Source organism: Propithecus coquereli, unplaced genomic scaffold, assembly GCF_000956105.1.
Source record: "Propithecus coquereli isolate 6110/MARCELLA unplaced genomic scaffold, Pcoq_1.0 Scaffold780, whole genome shotgun sequence".
NCBI lineage: Eukaryota > Metazoa > Chordata > Mammalia > Primates > Indriidae > Propithecus > Propithecus coquereli.
This window is the reverse complement of record NW_012153952.1, coordinates 217,728-233,693: the sequence shown is the minus strand read 5'-3', so window position 1 is coordinate 233,693 and position 15,966 is coordinate 217,728.

Below are 15,966 nucleotides of genomic sequence, written 5' to 3'. Positions count from 1 at the left end.
AAGTGATTGTGCCACTTCCAGGTGTGGCCTGTAAACATCCCTGGTATGATATTCTCCCTCTCTCTCTGCCAGCTGGATGTTGACACCCATAGTGGCCTAGGATAAATGTGCTGAAGATGGCAGAGCCTCAAGCAGCAGCCTGGGTCCCTGAATGATTGTGTGGAGCAGAGCTCCTCCCACCCCCAGTGGCCATTTGGACTTTACAAGAGCAGAAATAAACATCTGTCACAGCCACTGAGATTTGGAGATTTAGCTATTACAGGAGCTAGTGTTGGTTTTAACACTACTCATGGGTATACCAACCCATGGGACTGTTGAAAGACTTAAACTATATGTAAGTATATTAAGCTATGTAAATTGCTGAGTCTGCAGTAAATGTTCAATAAATGGAAGCTATTATTATTCCTAACACAGTCTTTGAACATCAGCTTCTCCCCCGCCTCCCCTCCCAGGCCCCTGCTAGTGTGCCCTGTTCAGTTAACTCTTCCTTTCCCTCCGCAAGAAAATATGCACCAGTCTACATCGTACACAATCACATGATGTCTCCTTGTTCAGAATTCCACTAAGCTTGTGATTAGCTCTGCAACTCATTTGGCAACTGATCGTGCAGTATTGTGAATTGCTATTTAAATATTTTCTTACCTAACTTCTCCTGAGTTTTACAGCTTACCTCCTTAAGTAGATTCGAATTGCCCTGAGGGCAAGAAACAGATATTACGTGTCTTTGTATCACCCACGGCTCATTGCAGTGCTGAGTCCGGCACTTAATATGTATCTGGGTGATTTGATTTGGAGTCTCTTGTCACTTAACCTAATGCTCCGATCTTTTCCCCACTTATGGGCTGCCCCGGACCCTTATCACGTGGCCCCTCCAGTTTATAGCCAGCTGATAATTAGCTCCACATCTTTGCCTCTGCTTGCGGTGCACGTGCTCAGCGGCCCCTGCATCTCACCTGCATCTCTCTCCTGTTCAGATCACAGAGCCCCCGCCCCGCGAAGGATTTCTCCCCTGTTCTCTTTCTGATCGTTCCATGCTGTCTACTGGGGCTTCAGAAAGTACTTGGGAGGCAGACGAGCCTTGAAATGTTAAGTCAAGAGGGGGAAACCCAGGGACAGCAGGAAACAAGAGAGGACCTGCAGGGCCTACCTTTTGGAGGGTGACCAAGGGCCACAGAGAAGGGAGGCGTGGCAGGTTGAGGTGACCCAGTGACCTTTACCATAGTTAGTATTTTGGTGACCTTCCTTGGCAACGTCCCATTTCAGGAGAGCCTGGGCAAGGCTGAGGTCAGGCAGAGAGTGAGTAGAGAGTGGGGTGGTTTCAACTGAAAAAGTCCCTTTTAGTGTAACATTCTATGGTTTTCATAGTTACTTATTATTACGGATTCAATGGTGTGCCCCCCGAAAAAGACATGCTGTAGTCCTAACGCCCAGGACCTCAGAATGTGACCTGATTTGGAAATAGGGTCTTGACAGAGGTAATGAAGTCATTAGGGTGGATCCTAATCCCAAATGACTGGCGTCTTTATAAAAAGGGGAAATCTGGACACAGACGCAGATACACACAGAGGAGAGAAGATGTGAAGAGTCACGTGAGGACGGAGGCAGAGACTGGACCAAGGCAGCTGCAAGCCGAGGCCTGCTGGAGGCTAGCAGGGGCCTGGGAGAGGCAAGCAAGGATCCTCCCCAGAGGCCCAGAGGGAGGCGCAGAGGGAGGGTGACCTGTGGACACCTTGATTTCCGACTTACAGCTTCCAGAACTGTGAGACAATACATTTCTACTGCTTTCATAACCCAGTTTGTGGTACTCTTTCACAGCAGCGCTAGAACACTAATCCACTTACCTTTCTCACCCTTCCTTTTCCTTACCCATAAATGGGCACCTAATGTCAACCTCGCAAGAGTGGGAGGGTTTCCGCTGAGATAAAGATGCCAGTGGGTTTTAAGTTAGCCGCACAAAAGTCAGCTTCTCGCTAAGTTTCCAAAGTAACTGCGGCTGTGCCAAGTATCATTTTGAAAGGAAAACCTTTAGACGTGTTCCCTGGGACATGGGCTCCCAGGTTGCCATGCGCTTTTCTTGGGGGAATGTTCCAGACTGCTCAGCTCCCTCAGGACTATCCCCGTCTACCTGTGTGAGTCTCAGATGTGCTGAGGCAGAGTCAGATGGTAGTGGCCGCTGATGTGTGGTGTCCAACGGTCTGGGTAGATCCTCTCTGTTTCCATCAACAGAATCAACATTCAATTTCCCTAATCTGTGTGCGATGGGGGAGGGGAAAGGAGAGAAAATCCACTCATTCCGCGAACATTTATTGAGACTGCACTATATGTCAGGTGCTGTTATGGCACTTGGGATATTGGGGGAGAGAGAGGCAACAAACAAAAACATAAGTTAATTAGATAACAGGTGAAGAGATGGTAATGGTTATGGGATAAAATAGAACAGAGTTATAATCCAGTCTTGTTGCTCAAATAGGGCCAGCTTTCGCCATGAAGAATGACTTCGGAATGGCTCCTGTGTCCTTGGCGGTGGCCCCATCGCTCTCAGAGCACGTCCTTGCTCTCTAGCACGATACATACCTGGTTCATCTTTTGTTTTCCCTGCCTAAGCCTTGGAATCTGCCATTTCTCCAAGGAAGAAAATTTTATGGGAAAATGGTATTTAGGAACCAGGATCTGGGCACTAGATGTCTAGATACGCTCATTGCTACTGGGGCATCTTTGCCTCTAGGCCTTCAGAGAGGACGGAACTAGGAAATTCACGTGGGAATACTTACACACACACACACACACACACACACACACACACACACACAGACACACAGACACACACACACAGCCATATTTATCTCTAAATCCGTCTGTACATGTAATAAAAACGATGGGTTCATGCTGATATTTCTGATCGATGAAGCCCAATTTATTATTTTTCTCTGATGGCTTGTACTTTTGGTGTAATAGCTAGCAAATAAATTTTCACCATGCCCTAGCTCATGAAGATTTTCTCCTAGATTTTCTTCTAAGAATTTTCTACTTTTGCATTTTATATTTAGATCTATCATTAGTTTTGAGTTTATTTTTGCATACAGTGTGGAGTTTGGGTTGAGGTTCATTTTTTGGCCTATGTATGTTCAATTGCACCAACATTATTTGTTGAAAAGACCATCCTTCCTTCATTGGGGTGTTTTTTTTTCCATTGGAGTGTTTTTATACATTTGTCAAGAATCAGATTTATATGTCTATCACTACACTGATACAACTGTCTTGATTATTGTAGCTATCATACAATAAGTCTTAAAATCAAATAGTGTGATTTCTCCAAATTTATTTTTCATTTTCAAAATTGTTTATTCTAGCTCCTCTGCCTTTATATATATATTTTGGAGTCAACTTGTCTATATTTGCAACAAATCCTACAGGAACTTTGATAGGAATTATGTTAAACCTGTAACTAAATTTGGGGACAACTGTCATCTTTGCTATGTTGAATCATCTAATCTGTGAACATGGTCTATCTCAATCTTCTTAGGTCTTTGATCTCTCAGCACTTCATACTTGGTAGCACATAGATGCTATACATGTTTTGTTAGATTTATACCTCAGTATTACATTTTTTGGAGCTATTATAAATGGTATTGTGCTGTTAATTTTAGTTTCCAGTTGTTCATCACGAGTTTATAGAAATACAACTGATTTTTGTGTATTGATCTCCCACCATTTGACTATAATTTGCTATTCATTGACTATATTACAAGATTCCATTTATTGATTTTTATAGAAAAGTTTTGCTTCAATATTCATGGATGAAATTAGCCTGTGAATTTCTTTTTGCTGCTTTGACAGGTTTGGATATTAGTGCCTTCCTAAAAATAATGAGGTAGTTTTTCTTATTTCTTTATGCTCGAGAAGAGTTTGATGAGCTTTGGAATTCCTTACAGAGCTGAAAGAAACTATGAAGTCCTCTTGGATAACTTCCTCAGCTAATTCCATAGTTATTAGTCTGTTTAGGTTTTCTATTTATTCTTCAATCGGTTTTGGCAATTTGTGTTTTTTGAGCTTATTTTGGTTTTAGATCAGCTTACTTTTCAAGGGGATTAACATTGAATTCTGTTAAATATGTTTTTACAATTCTTTTGCTGCTCTTTACCTTTAACTGTATACTATCACAGAACCGTTAAAGAGAATAAAGTACATCTATATATGCTGCCACGGAAAGGTCTGTAAGACATAATGAAAAAAGCAAGCTTCAGAAAAATAGAGAGTCTATTTTTTCAATAAAATCTTATTTTGAGATTAGAATCTCATTTTGATACATGACATGGATGTAAAGGAGTCTGGAAAGATACCCATGAATAACTAGTTGACAGCTACATCATCGTCAGCCCTGAGCCCGAAGGATCCCTGCCTTGGGCTTTGCCCTTTGGCGGGACCTGCTCCACCCCCCTCCAGATGCACCACACCCTCCAGGGGATGTGCCAGAGGGACATGCCCGTCTAGAGCCTGAGCCCTCCTTCCAGACCACGCTTCACGTGCCTGGGACCCTGCAATTCCTTCCAAGGCATGTGAGGGCCTCACTCCGGCTATGTCCCCTGGAGGATGGAGGATACCACGGTCATGACCACTGCTGGCGCAGCCAGCAACCGAAGGGCGGCTGTTTGAGGAGGGCGTCGAGGAACTTGGACGTGCAGGTTGGAGGCTCCACACACGTGCGCATGAGGCTCTCCTGGTGTAGATGGAGCCAGGTGTGGGAAGTGGAGGGAAGCCTCACCGTCACATTCTGGCAAGGAGCTCCAGAGAGTCCAGGAATTCTAAATCCAAATCTGGTTTTCCAGGTCATTATGAAGGTTTGTTTGTCCAGATAGGAGGACAGAACATTTTTATTCAACTGTTCGTTAGCTGGGTTTACCAAAAATAGGTAGACATATGTAGAAATTGTGTTAAACCTATACGGCCTCAGTTCTATTCTTGTCCTGGTTCCCGTCAATGTCACGGACAGGCCTGGTTAATCATGTTACATCTGGGGAGAGGTTGGGTCTTGAGGAGAAACAGGTGGAAAAGGGTGTTATAGGTGGAATCATGTCCCCCCAAATTCATACGTCAAAGCCCTAAATCCCAGTGCCTCAGAACATGACCGTATTTGGAAATAGCGCCTTTAAAGACCTGATTAGGTTAAACTGAGGCCATTGGAGCAGGTCCTAATCCAATCTGACTGATGTCTGTATAAGAAGAGGAAGTTTGGACACCCAGAAAGACAAGGACATGCCCGTGCACCCTCGTGAAGAGGCAACAAGACCACAGACATCTGCAAGCCAAGGAGAGAGGCCTCGAAGAAATCCAACCTGCCAAAACCTTCATCACAGACTTCCAGTCTCCAGAACTGGGAGAAAATAACTTTCGCTTGCTGAAGCTGCCCAGCCCATGGCATTTTGCTAGGGTGATCCTAACAAACTGATACAGAGGACTTTTACTTTTTGCTCGGCTTTTTCTTCTTATTTGACTTTTGTTTCTAATGTATTCATGCATTATTTATGTAATTAAGAAATACATATTAAAATGTCCTCTTATCATGCTTATTTTTCTGTTCTCATTCCTAATTGTGCCTTCTCTGCCTGTGTTTTTCCCCCTTAATCAGGCTAGTCTGTGGTCTAATCTATTCCACTCTGTGTGTTTTTTTCCACAGTGAATCAGCTCTTCAATTTATCAATTCTACTTTAGTTTTGTTTTCTGATTCATTAATTTCTGCATGTCTTCATTCTGTTCTTTTCTTAGATTTATTTCATTGCTCACTTTATATCTTCACTTGAATGTTTGATGCATTTATCTTTTTCTTTTCTGAAATCTAAGTGTTTAACTGTTGAATTTTTCCCGAGATTTTTCTCCCCTTTCAAACTCTGCTTCCTTGGAGAGACTGGGCAATAGCTTTGATGTGGACATAATTGCCTACAATCATGAAAACCTTCAGGAATTAATTTTTTCATTTTCCCCTTAGTCATATTTAGTATTTTTTCCCCAGGCAGATCATTCTGAGTGTGCCAGTGTGTGTGCTAATGTTACAAAGACAACTACTATGTTAATAAAATATTTAATTTTAGAGGAAAAGAGAAATATAAGTGTTTAAGCCTAAATTTTCCTTTCAATACGATTTTAGCTGTATCTCATCACTTTCGACACATACTGTTTGCATTTCTTTTTCTCAATCTGGTTTGAACTTGCAATGTTGACTTCCCCTTTTTAAATGAAGTCGAAGAAGGGGTTTTAAATTTTTCATGTGGTCGGGTTTTTGCCTCATTTCTACTTTTGTTTTAATTTCTGGTTTCGTTGCTTGGTGGTCAAAGAGGTCTCTGCTATTTCTATTATGGGGAAGGCTACTGATATTTTATTTATGGCCATGGTCAATTTTTATAAATGCTCTCATGTGTGTCTCAATAGAAGGTGTGTTTTCTTTTTGCAGGACACACAAGGCAGTATTATTTCTTACATCAACCTGATTAGTTATTTCATTCAGATCCTCTGTGACCCTTTGTGACCTATGACTCATGCTAAACCTTGGGCCACCCTTTATAGAGTGTGGTTCGGTTTACGTATCTCTTCTCAACCGGCCTTGTGCAGAGGTGATGTTGGAGTGTTGGAGTGTTCCCGCATTCCCACCTTTTCTCTCCCCACCTTGCCCTCGGTGTTGGTTTGGGTTAGCAGCCAAGCTCAGAGGAAAGAAAGTGGCAAGGTCACTGGGTCCTCCTGACAGACCAGGTTCCCACCATCCTGGGGCTTAAGACAGGCCCAGGGAGTGACCTTCCCTAATTCTCCTGAGTCCACCTCTGCCCCGATCTGATTCCTCCTGTTGCCAACTAAGGATGTTGGCCAGCCCCTTCTGGACCCTGTCACTTAACTCTGAAGGAACCTGTGTCCACTTGAGATCTGGGGGATAAGTAGGGGTTGTTGAGATTCTTCCTTAAATTTTTTGCAAATATCTCTGTGTGTCTGGAAAGATACACTTGCCAATTTGCTCAAACGTGCCAAGTTCATTATAGATGGCATGCTCTTCTGCAGTTTGCTCTGTCATTTTGTTGCTGCTGCTGCTGCTGCTGCTGTTGTTCACCTGGGAAGTGTTGGAAGGACCACGGGGGGCTCTCACTCTGCCATCTTTTCCTCCTGAGACCCATCTACGCCAATGGCTTCTGTCTGTTGCCACATCCTACGAAAGCTGATGCTGCACCCTCAGCAAACTGGGAGACCATGTGTTGAATTGTCTGGCTCAAAATAAAAGCCATTAACTTTGTGGATAGCTGGGGCACCTCGAAGGTTGTTCTGAAACTGGATTTCTGCAGGAGACCCATGTGCCTGGTGAGCAGGCCAGACGAGGCGTGTGCGTTAAGACATGGTTGGGAGAGAGCACAGTGGCTTCAGTTCGTAACTCCCGAGGGCAGAGAGATGCTCCCGACTGTGTCTCACACTGGCAGCTCCACGTGGCTGCCAGGTGAGCAGCAACCAGGAGGCTTTATTGGTTTAACAATGTTATTTTTCTTTTTCTGAGCAATGTCAGGGAGTCTGTTGAGTTGTACATAAACGCAGTATTCTCAAATTTTCTTTGCTTTTCCTTTGATGTTTTACCTTTCTCTTTCTCCTGTCCGTTTCGTTCTTCTCATTCCTTCTCCTGATCCTGTAACACATCTGTAGGAACCAGCATTTCCAGTGTCCGGGAGGTACTTTTATGCCTCCCTTTTTCTTTGAATAAGACCTTGTTAGCTCTTGCTTTGTAATTCTTACTTTTTCCTCATAGTCTGTCTTTTATAAAACATCTATTTTTAAAAATTATTTGTTCTCAGAAAAAAGGCTGGAGAGCCTAAATTGATCTCATACTTGACCATTCAGAAAGTCTACTTTTGAAACAGGTACTGGTCGGAGCACACCCTTCCTCAATTTTTCTAGCTGATTTCAAAGTTCACTTATTGTACAAAGGAGAAACTAGAGTCTGGGTGTTTGTTATTTGTCTTCTCTTCCTTATCTATGGAAGTTGATATTGGCCCAGAGGAGTCTTCTGTTTCCTTTAACTGGTATTTATTATGCAAAAATGTTCCAGATGTTTTAATGTATTAGTCAAGTTTCACCAGGTTATGCTGCAGAACAAACAACCCCAAGCTCTTCGTGGCTTACCACCACGATGGCCCACTTCTCACCCACATCTCATGTCACCTTCATGGGACATAGAATCCTCCCACAAGGATGGCTTGTAGGGAAGGTGCGATAAGAAGGCCTGGGATGGAGTGGCTGTAAGTGTTTTGAACAAATAATGCAATCTCTCACAAGACATCTCTGCATTAGCCTTGCTCTTATGTCATTTAGTATCATAGATGTCTCTTGCATGTGTTTTTTATCATGAAATAGTACAGACGTACAGAAAAATGCACAAAAAATCACTATATACTATAGTGCTATGACTCAAAGGGCTGGTCCATATTGAGTTGGACATAACTTTTTATGTACGAAGTAACTTAGTATGTCTTATCTACCTGGAAAAGAACATCGATTTGCCAAGCTGGCTCAGTCCCTTAGATCAGGGGTTAGCAAATATTTTCTGCAAAGGGCCAGAGAGTAAATATTTTAGACTTTGCTGGCCATATGGTCTCTGTCACACCTACCGAACTCTGCTGTTGTAGTGCAAAAGTGGGCATAGACAATATGTAGACAGATGGGCCTGGCTGTGTTCCAATAAAACTTTATTTGCAAAAGCAGGTAGCTGGTCAGATTTGGCCTGAGGGCTGTAGCTTGCTGCCCCTGCCCTGATTCATTGATTTTGTTGTTTCATTCAGCAGCATTTGTTGAGCATTTACTACATGCCTTATACAATATAGTGCGTTTTATGTGATGCACAATAAATTGTGCACATTTGAAATATTATTATATAAAACAATTGCATCAAATTATACACAAAAAATATGAAATAATGCAAATTCCCTCAAATCAAAAGTTCATCAAGAATCACAGGTTGCTAAAGCTGGTGAGTAGTGATGAATCGTGTTTGTGCAGTTACTACATAGTGGTGCCATTTCAGCTGGTAAATAGAAATTCTGACCATCCTTTGTCAGGATTAGCCTAAAATTACTCAAGTTTTTACTTTTGTGAGACATAGCACTCATGTAAAGTGAGAGTGCCCATTCTAGGCACTTCAGAAGGCATTTATAGAGTTTGATGCGTATAAACCACAAAAACAGGGAAATCAGCCAAAACAGGGAGTCTGTAAAAGGAAGAGGTGTACAACCAAGCTTGGGGAAAATAAAGGCCACAGTGGCCCAAGGACCTTGAGAGCAGGGCACATCTCAGCTGCATTTTCTATCTTCCTCTTTTTTTTTTTCATTTTTTTTTTTTGAGACAAGGTCTCACTCTGTGACCCAGGCTGGAGTGCAGTGGTGTCACCACAGTTCACTGCAACCTCAAACTCCTGGGCTCAAGCGATCCTCCCACGGCAGCCTCCCAAGTACCTGGGACTACAGGTGGGCCACACCCGGCTGCTATTTTTATTTTTTGTAGAGACGGGGTCTTGCTTATGTTGCCCAGGCTGGTCTCAAACTCCTCACCTCAAGCGATCGTCCCACCTCGGCCTCCCAAAGTGCTGGGATTACAGGCGGAGCCACCACGCTGGGCCCATTTTCTATCTTCTGAAGTCTTCAGTCAAGACTCCAGTTCACTGGGGTAGACAGCCTGATTGGCCTTGCTTATGTCACGTGATCATGCCCTTCGGCATAAGGCCCAGGAAGGAGGATTTTGACTGGCAGTCCCACTGGGAGCACGTGGGATAGAGGAAGAGCAGGTCCCAAAATAAAAATGAGTTGCCATTCCCAGGAAAGGATGGTGGGCAGGCACAGATATTATCATACCCAAAGACATTTACAGGCCCCTCCTTCTAGATGCTTCTGATGAAGGAAACACCTATAAAACATCAGACATTATGACAAAATTCATAGAATTTTAGCCATGGAATAGGTGTGCTGGGTGACCTCTCCATTTTGCAAATGAGACCTAGCAGTGATGAACTGCAAAAAGGCCAGTCAGATAGCCAGGGCCAGATCTAGGGTTCCTTGAAATCTAGGTCTTTGCTATTTCTACTGCTCTCTTGGTCTCTTCACCCCACATACCAGACAAGACTAGCTCCCGAAGTGCAAGTCACAGAAACCCAGCTAAATTAGCCACAGCAAAAAAAAAAAAAAAGAGAGAGAATTTGCAGCTCATGTAACTGAAAAGTCCAAGAGTAGCTGAAACTTCAGGCTCGATTTGGATTCAAGGGCTCAGATGAAGTCTTCAGGGCTCAGTTTCCTTTTTTTCTTTGTTTCTGTTTCACCTGGGAAGGCTTCAATCTCAGACAGGCTCTTGCATTGCAGTGCCCAGATGGTGGCAGCAGGTCCAGCCTCACATTCCTTCATTTAGGAGGTAGACTCTGGAGGGCTCGATGCTGTGTTTGGATGAGAAAATTGCAAAATAAATCTATCACAGCGAGATGGGTTTAGGAAAGCCTTCTTTTAAACATTCTCAGGCCTGGTGTGGTGGCTCACACCTCTAATTCCAGCACTTTGGGAGGCCAAAGCAGGAGGATAGCTTGAGGCCAGGAGTTCGAGACCAGTCTGGGCAACATAGTGAAACCCCCTTCTCTATAAATAAGCTTTCTCAGCTGTATAAGTTGTAGACTATTGATTCATGGAGACCTTTGAAAACAGAAGATGCCTACCTATTATAATTTAAAGGCTTACATGTGGGGGATGGACAAGCATTGGAGGTGGGTAGGATTGTTACAATGATTCAAGAGATGTGTGAGTCCAAATGATAGCTATTGTCTAAACAATCCAAGCTGTCCTGGCCTCCAGGACCTTGGCTTTGTGTATTGGAGTTGCAGCCGGGCTTCCTGATGAATGGGATAGGCTAGCAGCTACCCAACCTGGTCATGGACTCCTGCGCCCAGAGCATCTTCCAGCTAGTCTCCTCCCAGCACGCACTAGTGACAAGCAATCCCTGTTCATCTCACAGATGCCACTGCCCTTCAGCTGCTCCTCAGGATCTGAGCTTGGCCTATGTCTTCCCAGGGCAATAACACGGATGAATTCACAAACATAATGTTAAGAGAAAGAAGCCAGACACAAAAGACCACGTGCTATATAGTGCCATTTGTGCTGTGTTTAAAAACAGGCCAAGCGAATCTGTCATTAAAAATCAGGATAGTGGTTTCCTTTTTGGGAGTGGTCACTGAATGAGGGGGTCTTCCAGGGTGCAAGTGATGTTTTCTCTCAATCTCAGTGGTTACATGTTTGTGTCCACCTTGTGAAAAATTGTTGAGCTGTACAACATATGATTTGTGCATTTTTGTATGTGTGTTAGACTTCAATTAAAAGTTTTTTTTAAATATTGGGCAAATAAATGCTCAGAACTACTTACTGTTCTTATAATCACTACTTACCTGTCATCTTAGAAAGTCAATGTGGGCCGGGCACGGTGGCTCACACCTGTAATCCTAGCGGATCGTTTGAGCTCAGGACTTCGAGACCAGCCTGAGCAAGAGCAAGACCCCATCTCTACTAAAAATAGAAAGAAATTGGCCAAACAACTAAAAATAGAAAAAAATTAGCCAGGCATGGTGGCGCGTGTCTGTAGTCCCAGCTACCTGGGAGGCTGAGGCAGGAGGATCTCTTGAGCCCAGGAGATTCAGGTTGCTGTGAGCTAGGCTGACGCCACAGCACTCTAACCTGGGCAAGAGAGTGAGACTCTGTCTCAAAAAAAAAAAAAAAAAGAAAGTTAGTGTGTATAAATTACAAAAGTGATTTCTCATGATTTCTGTTCATTGGCTGAAGTGATTTCATGACAATCATACTCAGTTGAGCCCTTGCATTAAACATAATTAATGCAGTTAGGAATAAAATTCAATTGAGGAGAATCAAAAAACGCAAATAAAAATGTCTCAGTCAAGATAAGGATTTGTTTTTCCCTCTCAAGATGAAGAGTCTGAAGAAAGGCAAGGACACCAGGTATCCAGTCTTCTTCTAGCTTTTCTCTCCACCATCCCGAGAATGTGGCCTTCTTCCTCATGTTCACTAGAGGGATGCTGTGGTCTAGCCATCATGACTATGTTCCAGGTGGAAAGAAAGGGAAGATCAAGGAGCAAAAGGGACAAGTTAGACAAATCTAATCACTTTTAAAGGGTTTTTCCTTCCTGGTTGAGGTGTAGTCACCCAGCAGCCTCCTACAGCACAGGCAGCTACTCCAGGACCCAGTTCCTGCAGCACACAGCAGCCAGTAGCACCAAGAGGCCAGCAGCTTCCCCTGGTATCCCACCTTTGGCGATTTTGTAGCAGAGTACCTCTAGGGAGACACCTCCCTGTGAATAGCTTTCCTTGACACCTTGAAGGGCAGTTTTCTGGCAAGTTCCAGAGGACAGATTTCTAGCAGGTTCTACCAGCACAGACCGCAGTGACTTCCCTGCCATCCAGTGAACCACAGCTGTGCCCTCTACAACAGAGTCTGGATCTCAGCCCTAAGAGAACTGGTGGCAGGGGGCAGGGTGGGCGGGCCTCTATGTTAACCCTACGAGTATGAGTTAACTAAGCTCCCTATCTCTGTTACTCCTGTATTCTGCACGGTTCTCTTTACTTCTTACTAACCAATCCCTCCTTACCCCCACCCCGTTATAGTTAGTAATCCTTTATGTTAAACTCTCCCTATTCAAATTACCATGTGGTTTCTCTTTTCTGATGGGACCCAAACTAACACACCCGCCCAGCATTATTGGCTCACACCTTATGGGCCAGGACTAGCTGCAAATGCAGGGAAACGAAGCTCTTTAGCTGGGCATGTGGCCACTTCAACGAATCCAGGGTTCTGTTGATAGGAAGAAGGGCAGACAAGGTCATGCATAAGCGACTGGCAGCGTCTGTCACCACAGCAATACACAGGGGTTAGGATGCCTTCCAGAGCTCCAGGCAAGCTTCCCTGTGTTCCAGGACACTTTTCTTGGCCATGCCCATCGGTGAAAACGCCCACCTGCCCACTTCTCACACCACCCTCCCAGACACTCCGAATCCTTTCCCTTGGAAACCCCCTCAATGCGGTCTACTAGAAAAGGATTAAATAAGTGGAAACAAATTCAACAAGTATGATTTGCTCTACAGTGGACATTACAAAGACTGACTGTCCCACAGTGTCCCCCTGTCCCCAGTCTTTCAAAGCCCTGCAGGCCCTCTGGCCTCTTAGAATCTGCCCTCCATGTGCTGTGACCATGTCGTCTCTGCCTCCCTGACCATGTAAGCCTGCCCTTTACGGGGGGACTGGCCCAGTGTCTGTGCCTTGCAGCTCCCTATCCAGCCACCCTGGCCCCCACCAGCAGGGAAGAAGGTCCCCTCCTTTCTCTGGATGCCCCAGAGGGCTCGGAGCACAGGCCTGCAGGGCAGACATGGTTGCTCCCCACGCCTTCCTCTAAGTCAAGCGAGTTCCAGCCAAGATGGAAACAGGAGGTGGTGACGGTGACTTTGTGTGTGACCTTGGGAAGGTTATGTCCTCTAGAACAATCCTCTTCCCAGGAGTTGCTGTGTTAAATGAGAAATGCTAGCTGGGGGTCTTATTGCCATTATTATGTTTACAGTTCTTGCTTTGCTTTTCAGAAAACTGGGGAGAGGTCTCTCACCTTGAGGGTGGATCATCTCTGACTTAGGAACCCCAAAGTGAGTTCTAACCCCTGGGAGGTCTTGGGGCAGCCAGAGAAGTCACTCTGAAGGGACGGGGGGTGGCGGTGGTGAGAAGCCCCATTCCAGGGAGCGGAGAGGAGAAGGCAGGCAGCCCAAGCAGCTCCACCTGCAGCCCAGCTGCCAAAGTCTCCGGAAGGGGAGCTGCGTTGAAAGAACAGGCTGCAGCGCCATCTTCTGGCCGCATCTTGGAGTCTGTCTTGAATGTTTGCAGACAACTGGGTCACCCAGGATGCCTGTTAACCCTGCAGGTTCCTAGGCCCACTCTCAGAGGTACCAGCTCAGAGGGGCCCTCAGACTATTCTCGCACAAGTGGTCCAGTGATTCCCTACCTCCCCCCGGGGGACCCTAGTTTAAGGTTGTCAACAAAAATGTTCACAAGAATATGATGCACTGAATAGGTCTCTGTGGCGCTCCTGCTCAGACACCAAACACGAATCTAGTCCTGAGGAAATACCAGTCAAACCCAAAGAGAGGGATATTCTACAACGGGACCAGCCTGTACTCTGCAAAAATGTCAAGATGGTGAGATACAAAGAAAGACTGGGGAACTGTCACAGACTCAAGGAGACTTAAGAAACAGGACATATGAATGCAATAGGTAACCAGAGATTTTCTTTTGTTATATAATAGGACGTTGTGGGACAATTGACAAAATCTGAATTTGCTCTGCTGATTAGATAATAGTATTGTATCAGTGTTAATTTCATGATTTTGTGACTCTATAGGAGAATGTCCCTGCTTTTAGGGAAAGCAAGGCAGTATTTAGGGGCAAAGGGCCAACAGGTTTGTATTTGACTCACAAACATCTCAGGGGAAAATACAAGTGTATATATATATATATATATATATATCTCCATATATGTATGTATGTATTTGTAATCTTGGTGAAGTGTATTCAGGAATTCTTTATACTATTTTTGAAACTTTTCTAAAGTCTGAATTTATGCAAAAAAGAAAAGTTAATTCTTATTCATAATCCTCCAGAAAAATAGAATGTTATTACACTGAATTTAGAACAGTGTTTTAAAACAGTAATACCTCATCTTTCGATGGAGACTTTGGTAGGTGCCAGGCACGTGCTAATTACTTTTCAAGGTTTATCTCATTGAATCCTCACAACAATCGTGTGAGAAAGATGCTCTTATTACCCCAGATGAGCAAATCTTCACTTCAGAGAGGTGAAGTGACTTGCCCAAGGTCACACAGCTAGTGTGTGATGGAACTGGGGTGGGCGCTCTGAATCCAGAGTAATAAAAGATCTAACTAGCAGCACGTAGGGGCCACACCACCAGGTGACAGGATTCTCTCTGTTGAAAGGAGTAGGGACACTCCGTCGGCTGCAGATGAAACTCCACAATCTCCTCCACACAGGTCTTGGTTCTGCCTCTGCCCACACCGTTGCTCCTCCTGGCCTGCCCTGCTCACTGTCTCCACCTGTCCCTCCCCTCCCTCTCTTCTGCGAAAGGCCATCTGTTCCCCCATGGCCCCTTCCCAAGCCCTCTACCTGGAGGACCCTCTCCTCCTCTGCAGTGTCGCGGTCCTGCACCTGTCCCTCTCCCAGGGACTGTCGCACTCTCCAGCTCTGACTACGGTTCCTTCGGCAAAGACAGAAGAGCGTAGCTGTGGCTGGCTCCAGCTCAGGACTCAGGCAGGCCTGGATTCAAAACCTGGCTCTGCCATTTACTGGCCGTGTGATCTTGGACAAGTCTCTTCACTTCTCCGAGCAAATTATAAGTAAAACAGAGCTGTTATAACCCCGTATTATAAAGAGTTGGTCAGCATTTAACATGACGTCTGGCAAGCAGCAAGTACTTAGTAAGTGTTACTACTATTCTTATGTCCTTTCTCCATAATGACTGTTTTAAATTTTTTTTCACATAAGTTAGTTATAAGCATGTGTCAAAGTTTTATTCCAAGCTTGCCACAAAGCCAAGTCAACAATTCCCTTTTGTTAAGGACATTTCACAGGAAAAGGGAATGGTTGGATAATCATTATGAAACTGAATACGAGACAAAGAATGTCTGATAATCGACCAAGTGTTTGGGTAGTGATTTCCCCGAAGAGGTTTTAATCTTGTTAAAGTTTATCAGAAAATTGCTTAAGCATTTATCAGGAATGCTAATGTGCTCCCAGAAGGAGGTTGTGCATTGTATCATGAAAGAGAGTTCTGTCGCAGGCTGTGATTGCGACACTCTTTTCTTAATCATACCCATAATAATTGTGGCTGACATTTCTTGAGCCCTCACTATGCAC